Source organism: Dama dama, chromosome 9, assembly GCF_033118175.1.
Source record: "Dama dama isolate Ldn47 chromosome 9, ASM3311817v1, whole genome shotgun sequence".
Lineage (NCBI taxonomy): Eukaryota > Metazoa > Chordata > Mammalia > Artiodactyla > Cervidae > Dama > Dama dama.
Genome location: NC_083689.1, coordinates 10,174,639 through 10,183,335, shown reverse-complemented (window position 1 = coordinate 10,183,335; position 8,697 = coordinate 10,174,639).

The following is an 8,697-nucleotide window of genomic DNA, read 5'->3' as shown; positions in this document are numbered from 1 at the left end:
GGTTGTCTATAATGTCCATCCTGACTGTGTGTCTCTCTGGCTCATAGGAGCTGGGGTGGATGCACACTGAGCAAGTGGGTGAAAACCTGGAGGGGAGGGGGCACTGTTGCCACTCCCATTCTACAGAGGGAGAAACTGAGGCTCACCAGTGCTTAAGCCCTGATTCTGGACCACATCGGGTCCTGCCCCTCCATCATTGCACCTAACAGTAGTAATAAGTAACAGCCACGGTTTGTACTGTGAGGACCTTCTCACTAGTATCTGCTGCATAGTATCTCGTTTAGTCCTCCTGAGCCCAGTGGGGAGTCCTGGTTTTGTGGCCATTTCACAGATAGTGAAACTGAGGCAGGAGGTGGCTAAATTCAGAGCTGGGATTCGAACCCAGAGCCTGCTTTCTTAACCATCAAACTGTACTGCTGTCTGTATCTCTTTTCCTCTACCGTGTGGTAGACACAAACCATGAATTCTCATGAATCATGATAGTTATCCTCTATAAAGTGGAAGGAACCCTGAATTAGGAAATACTGGTGGCCCTGGGGGACACGAGTAGGTTCCTCTAAGCCTCTGATCACATTTTTCTCAAGTAATCAATACATAACCCGGTTTTCTGTGCGTCTCAAGACACAGTTAACACGCAGCTGATTTGTTAATGGTGAACTCACAGCCACCAGTCCTATAACTCGTGTCTGAGCAAAATCATGTCTGACTCTTGCGATCCCCTGGACTGTATCCCACCAGGCTCCTCTGTCCATGGGATTTCCCAGATAAGAATACTGGAGTGGGTTGCCATTTCCTTCGCCAGGGGATCTTCAAGACTCGGGATTGAACCCGGGTCTCCTGCACTGCAGGCAGATTCTTTACTGACTGAGCCACCACGGAAGCCCAAACAAAGCTCATCTAACTGTGTATCCTCCCGGAGGCACATCCCAGCCTTCTTGCACTTGCGGACACTAGACAGCTCTTCAGCACCACACTTGGAGACCTTTTCGAACAGCAAAAATCACCAATGAAAAAGCACAAAAATGAAAAATATGCCACTACCTAGACCTCAAGAACGGTGCCTGTGAGCTGCAACAGGAAGGCAGAGCATCGCCTTGTCCCAGCACAGCCGCGAACACATACCTCTGAGACTCAAATTTCTCCCTGCACTGGGAATTCCCTGGTGGTCCAGTGGTTAAGACACAGCATTTTCACTGCACTAGCCACTTTCAGTCCGTGATTGGAGAACTAAGATCCTGCAAGCCATGCGACGTGGCCAAAAAAAAAAAAATTTTTCCCCCTTCACTGTGTACGTCCAAATGACCACTAAAGCACTGCCAGTGTTAATTTGGGAGTCACAGATTTGAGCCAGTAGGAGAACTAGCAAATACAAACTCTGTGAATAATGAGAGTCAATTCTTTGTGTTAAGAAATAGGCAATGGTGGCTCAGATGGTAAAGAATTTGCCTGCAATGCAGGAGACCTGGTGTTATTTCAATCCCTGGGTCGGGAAGATTTCCTGGAGAAGGGAATGGCTATTCACTCCAGTTTTTTTGCCTGGAGAATTCCACACACAGAGGAGCCTGGCGAGCTACAGTCCATGGGGTCACAAAGAGTCAGATACAACTGAGCAACTGACATCTTTTTGTTAAATGAACCACCCCGGGCTCACACCATCTCTCCCATGCATGTGGCTTCCTTTTCTGTTCTCCCTTCCTCGGGTCCCAGTGGCATCAGGGTGGCCCAGGTGTCGCTGCAGTTAGGAACATTCCCCACATCTCTGCAGCGTGGGAAGGCTAAGGCTTATTTATCATCCATACCACGCGCCCATGGCAGGGTGGCAACAGGCTGCTGGCTGTGAAAAGTGAAAAGTGTGAGTCACTCCATCATATCTGACACTTTGTGACCCCATGGGTAGCTGTAGCTCGCCAGACTGCCCTGTCCATGGAACTCTCCAGGCAAGAATACTAGAGTGGGTAGCCATTTCCTCCTCCAGGGGATTTTCCCGGCCCACGGATTGAACCCCGGTCTCCTGCATTGCAGGTGGATTCTTCCCCATCTCAGCCATTTCTCATCCACACCACATGCCCACGGCAGGGCGGCAACAGGCTGCTGGCCATAGTTGCAAGGAAACACACCTGAAGGGGTGGCCAGCATCTCTCCAAGGCAGTGGGGGGTGGACCCATGCAGTCAATTAAATGCTCTGGTCTAGAAGCTCCTTGTCAAAGATCTGCTCACAGCTCATTGGCCAGAAAGGATCACGTGGGGGTCCCAAAGGTATGTGCCATTCATCCAGGCACTTGTGGCTAACAGTGCCATGGGAACCAGAGTAGGGAGACACTGCCCAGCACAGGGGTCTGAGGGAAGAGAGTCCTCTGCCCTGGGGTCTGAGGGGGGAGGTATAGCCCCAAACTGGGACTCTGAGGATGGAGACATGATCTATCTGGGAGGAGGGAGGGGGAAGGGGGAGACTGCAAAATGTACCCCTCCCCCACACATGTCAGCTGCCTTGGGAAAGCTAAGACCCTGGTGCTAAGATATCTCCTGGAATCTCCCCGTTCTGGGCACAGCCAGGCTGCTGTGGCGCCAGCCGTGGAATCTGATCCAGCTGGGAAGCAAAGGCTGTTTGTTCTCCCTGGTTGGGATCTCGGCCACCCTGAAACCAGCCCCAGATCACCTTCCAGGGCATCCGTGTGTGACCAGGGGCCCCCGGATGACCTGGGCTGGCCTTGCGTCCCACTGGACCAGTCATTGTGGCCAGGTCACTGACTCTGCAAAATCACAACCTTCTGAACCCCACAGGGTCTGGCGACAGACAGCCTCACAAAGGGACCAGAGGATCCAAATAGAGCCTGTCCCCTGGGCTCCCAACTCCTGACTTGGGCCACAGTGATCAACACTCCGACTGAGCTTATATCATCTTGGGCTACAGGGGAGCGGGGCTTCCTGGTGGCTCAGGCAGTAAAGTATCCACCTGCAATGCAGGAGACCTGGGTTCAGTTCCTGGGTTGGGAAGATCCCCTGGAGAAGGAAATGGCAACCCATTCCAGGATTCTTGCCTGGAGAATCCCATGGACAGAGGAGCCTGGTGGGCTACAGTCCATGGGGTCACAAAGAATTGGACATGACTAAGCAACTATGCACGCACAGGGGAGGGGAATGAAGAGAAGATTTATCCTTTTGCCTTTTGCTCACTCCTGGGCGCTGAGAGCTCGGTATTGCAGGGACCTGAGTTCTGAGAGGGAGATTTCTGGAGACATGCGGTCACAGCTCCAATGCTCACTAGCTGGTCACCCTGAGCAATGGCTTAACCTCTCTATACCTCGTTGTGTCCATCTATACAATGGGCATCTCACTGGTCCTCATCACAAAGGGTAGTTCTGAGGGGGAATTTTTGTGGGGGCATGTCTCTCCACTGTCCATGTTGACTGTTGCAAAAAATACTTCCTGGCTCTGAAAGTCCTTCTCTGCCGGAAGGTTTCTGCAGCCCAAAGTCCATGCAGAGTGGATGGAGGATGCTAGTCCTAGTGGCCTCTGCTAGTGGAAAACCCCACACTATGGAAGTGAAAGTGTTAGCCCTCAGTCCTGCCTGACTCTTTGCAACCCCATGGACTGTAGCCCACCAGTCTCCTCTGTCTGTGGGATTCTCCAGGCAAGAATCCTGGAGAGGGTTGCCATTCCCTTCCTCAGGGGATCTTCCTAACCCAGGGATCGAACCCAGGTCTCCCACATTGCAGGCAGATTCTTTACCATCTGACCGCCAGGGAAACCCAAACCCCACACTTATATTTAAATATTGGTCCCTGCTTCTCTCTCTACCCCAAATCAGAGCATTGATCTGTGCCAGACTTGAGCATCCCCTTTGGCCCCCTCCCTGCCAAATCCCCCAAGGCTTCTATCCCATCATTCATTCTGCCTGTTCTTTTTTAAAAATGTTTTTATTTATATATTTGGCTGAGGCAGGTCTTAGTTTTGGCATTTGAACTCTTAGTTGTGGCATGCGGGATCTAGTTCCCCGACCATGGATTGAACCCAGGCCTCATGCACTGGGAGCATGGAGACTTAGCCACTGGACCTCCAGGAAGTCCCTAGATTTACTTCTAACCAATGCAGTAAGGGTTCTGGGACTTCACTTTTGTAACTAAGTTTAAAATACAAGACTTTAATCTTGTTGCAGGCCCTCTTGCTGTCCTTGATAATACATGCTGCTCTATAAAGAGACCCACATGTGGCAGAACTGAGGGCAGCCTCTGGCCAACAGCCATCAAGGAACCAAGGGCCTCAGTTCCACAGCTCATAGGCAATTGAATCCTGCCGACAACCACAAAGTGAGCTGGAAAGCAGATATTACCCTGGTTGAATCTTGATCACAGCGTGAAGGGGAGGACTCGGGAGAGTCATGCCAGATTCCTGACCCACAGAAACTGTCAGATGAGAAATAGGTGTTGTTTTGAGCTGTTGATCTTTAGGAATAATTTGTTATGCAGCAATAAATAACTGATACAAATGACAAGTGTATTTAAATCAGGGAAAGAGAGTGTGCTGGGTTTTCAGGGGCCGTTTTTGTCATTCCTGCTCCATTTATCCTAATAAACTCAGTTGGCATCTGAGGTAGTCTTCTGAGTCCGAGGCTCTATTTGCCTTGGACCTAGAACCATCCTGAAGATGGAAGACTCATGAAGTCTTTTCAAAATTCTTATTTCACCAAAATATGTTTTAAAGGGTTTGAATAAAGTATTCTTTGATGGGAACGGGCCCCTTGTTGCTCCGAGCAATTTCCCTGAAGGTGGCATCTGGCCTTCTGTTCTAAATGTCATCCTTCCAAAGGAAGTAAGAAGTAAAGCAGAGAGAGAGGCTTCCCTTGTGGTCCAGTGGCTAAGACTCTGCACTCTGGATGCAGGGAGCCAGGTTCAATCCCTAGTCAGGGAACTAGATCCCACATGCTACAACTCAGACCTGGTGGAGACAATTTTTTTTTTCTAAGTAAAGAAGAGAGACCAGGGATTGTATTGAGGGGACAACAGCGGTGACCTCTGTGGGAGTTAGGCAAGGTGTTGGCGGGCATCCAAAAATGAATAGTTCTCAATCACAGAAAGCAGAGGTAAGTGCTTTCAATATCCAAATAATATTCAAATATAAATACCATTTATGCCTGCCTTTGCAAAAGCGCCTGAAGCTTGAACAGATGCTATCTGTGCCTCCCTCCCCTCCGTAGTAGTCTCTGCGCGATGAAGGCCACTCACAGCAAACACCTGTGACTCTGCCTGGGGCCTCCTGTGATCACAGGAGCATGTCTAGCTGGTACACAGGTAAGGCCAGGAATGTGACGGGTCAGTTACCCCAGGAACAGATCTCAGGGTGATAAGAGGATAAACATCCCAGCCCCTTGCCCCTGGGGTGGGACCAATTGCCATGTGTGTTCTATGCGTCTCCCTGGGGTCCCCAGTGGGATGGAGTCCTAGTTGCCCTCAGGGCCGTCTGCTCATTGGTGCCCCCTGCAGGGCTCCAGGGCTTCTGGGGGAAGTTGTTTAGTCACTATGTTGTGTCCAAAATTTGCAACCCCATGGACTGGAGCCTGCCAGCTTCCCCTGTATGGGATTTCCCAGGCAAGGATACTGGAGTGGGTTGCCGTTTCCTTCTCCAGAGGATCTTCCAGACTCAGGGATTGAACCCCAGTTTCCTGCACTGGCAGTTGGATTCTGGATTCCCAGATAAACCACACCTCAGCAATCGTGTCAGTCTTTGGTTCCGATGACCCCAAACCAAGGCCACATCTTTGACAGATGTTGCCTACATCTTAAAATGCACCAAAATGCCAATAGCTACTTCCGTTGGGGAGGAGTCACTGAAACTCTTTTTGATTTGGTCCTCACAGCTGTGCTATGTGGGAGCTGGGGGAATTTGCCTGATTTCTAAAAATGTATTTATTTATTTGGCTGCATCCAGTCTTAACTGCTGTACTGGGGCTCTCCTGCTTTGACATGAGGGCCCGGGAGTGAGCAGGCTCAGTAATTGGGGTGCAAGGGCTTTGTCGTTCTGTGGCATGTGGGATCTTAGTTCCCCGGCCAGGGATCGAACCCTTGTCCCCTGCATTGCAAGGCAGATGCTCAGCCGTTGGACCACCAGGGCAGTCTCTGGTCCAATTTTTATAAAGAAAGAAACTGAGGTACAGGTCACATGACTGCTCCCTAAGCCAGGTCTGCAGCAACTGGCTCCTGGAACACCAGACTTTCACTGTTTTAAAATGTATAGCTCAGTGTCATTTACTGCATGGATCACCTATATCTAGTTCCAGAACATTTCCATCACCCCAAAGGAGACCTTGTCCCTACTAGCCATCACTCTCCATCCCCCACCCCAGCCCCTGGCAACCACTAATCTACACTCTATCGATTTGCCTGTTCAGGACATTTCACATAAATGGGATCACACACCATGTGGCCTCCCGTGTCTGGCCTGATGTTTTGTAGGTTCATCCATGCTGTAGCGTGTGTCAGAGCTCCATTCCTTGTCACGGTTCAGCACTATTGCATTGTATGGAATATCCTTGTATGCACCCCTTTTTGTTTATTCATTCATCTGTTGATGGACATTTGTGTTGTTTCCGTGTTTTGGTGATTATGACTAGAATGAGCACATATATACAAGGATTTGTTTGAACACTTGTTTTCAATTCTTTTGAGCTGCCTTCGCCTTAACTTTTGTCCGTCTACCCTAGTCCTGGCCTTGGGCACGAGGCCTTAGAAGTTCAACTTCTAATTCTCCTGACCAGTCCAGGAGATGAGGCACTCCTCACCCATAGCCACCTGGGGTCCTTCCTCCTCAACTCTCTTCCCCCTCTACAGAGTCCCCAGGGCCTCCCCCATTCCAGAGAGCTCTCAGAAAACTGGAGTCTCCAATGTTTCCCGGGCATGTGCTCTGTCCTGGATCCTATGTGACGAAGTTATGGGGTTCTAGCCATCACCACTGCTGTGTGGTCTCACATAAGTGGCCTTGCTTCTCCGGCCTCTGTTTCCCCATCAGTGAGTGGGATTGTCCTAAGAAGTAACTAAAGCCAGGAAGTACATGGTGCGTGTCTGCAGTACCAGGCATGTGACATGACATGCTTTTTTTTTTTGCCTGCACTGTCTTGGTTGCGGTGCGCAGGCTCTAGAGCTGGGCAGCTCAGTAGGTGCTGCCTGCAGGCTCTCTAGTTGCCGCTTAGTAGCCCCATGGCATGCAGGATCTTAGTTCCCCAACCAGGGATCAAACCTGCATCCCCTGCATTGGAAGGCGGGTTCTTAACCACTGGACCACCAGGGAAGTTTGACATTTGTTCTAACTTTATCCTCTTCCATTGATATTTTCATGCACACCACAAGCCTTTGCTTTCTGGATACCCCCTGCAACAGGTGCCATATAGGAGGAGGAGGTTTGTGTAGGCTCCCGGGGGGCTCAGGAAGGATGTGGCCCAGGGGAGTGGGGCATCCAAGTCTCTCGCTGATCATTGGCTGGGGACCAGCCTCCCCCAAGGCTGCTGGGCGCTGCCACCTCTCTGACTATGGGGACAGGTCCTGGGGTCTTCAAGCCACTGTGTGGCTGAGCTTCCTCCATTAGGTGGCCCTAGGTGGCCTAGGAAGGGATGGACAGGCTGGGAGATTGCTGAGGACATTAGTCCATTTGGAGTGGGGGCAGAAACCAGGGCATCCCCATCCCCTGTGATATTTATATGCATGAAGATTTGTGGGAAATGGATCCCAGACTTGGCTCTACAAGGGGTACATTCTCTGTCCCCCAACTCTTGCCCTCCACACCCCCACTCCTTCCAGTGCACCCTTCATCCTGGACCTAACTTGGCCATGCAGCACGTTTGGTTGTGGCTCAAGTGACATGGAATTTATTTTCAGGTAGTGCAGGACAGGGATGGGGACGGGACCTCTGGAGACCCCTGGGGCTCTGAGTTATCCACCAAGCCCTGTAAGTTCCAAGGGTCCCAGAAACCAGCCATCAACCCACATTTTCTTGCCACCAGGCACCCCAACTAACAGAAGCACAGCTTGACAAGCATTGAGGACCTGCCGTGCACAGGCCCCGGGAATGACTCATGTAGTGTCTCACGGGAGCCCTAGAAGAAGGAACCACTTCTGTTCCCATTTTACAGGCCAGGAAACTGAGCCACAGAGTGGTGAAGCCCTCAGCCACAGGCCCACAGCCAGGAGTCTGGGTCCAGGTCTCCAGGTGCATCCGTGGCCCGGGGCTGCTCTGAGCTCGGCACATGCAGGTTTCAAATGCTCACAGCCCGGAAGGAGTCGCAGAGTCTGAGGCTTGCACTATCTGCAGCATGGAGGCTACAGGACCCAGGTTCGAATCCAAGCTCTGATGCTCAGTACTGGCCGTGGGAGCCTTGGTGAGTCACTGCCTCTCTCTGGGCCTCGGTTTCCTCATCTGTAAAACGGATGGAGATGTTTAGAGAACCACTGTCTAAGCTCTCCCCTCCCCCTCCTGCCTAGAACAGAATTTTATTCATTCTGGGCAGCTGCATTTCCTTGTCTCCTCTATATTGAAGTGTGGCCACGTGACTGTTCTGGCCAGTAATGTATAACCAGAAGAGTCCCAAGGCCTCCCAGGAAGACTCCCAAAAGCTCCTGAGTCAGTCCTGGCCTCTGCCTTTCTCTCTGAGTGAGGAGGTGAAGGTTGGACCCCCAGCAGCCATTCTGTGCCATGAGGCAACCTTGAGGA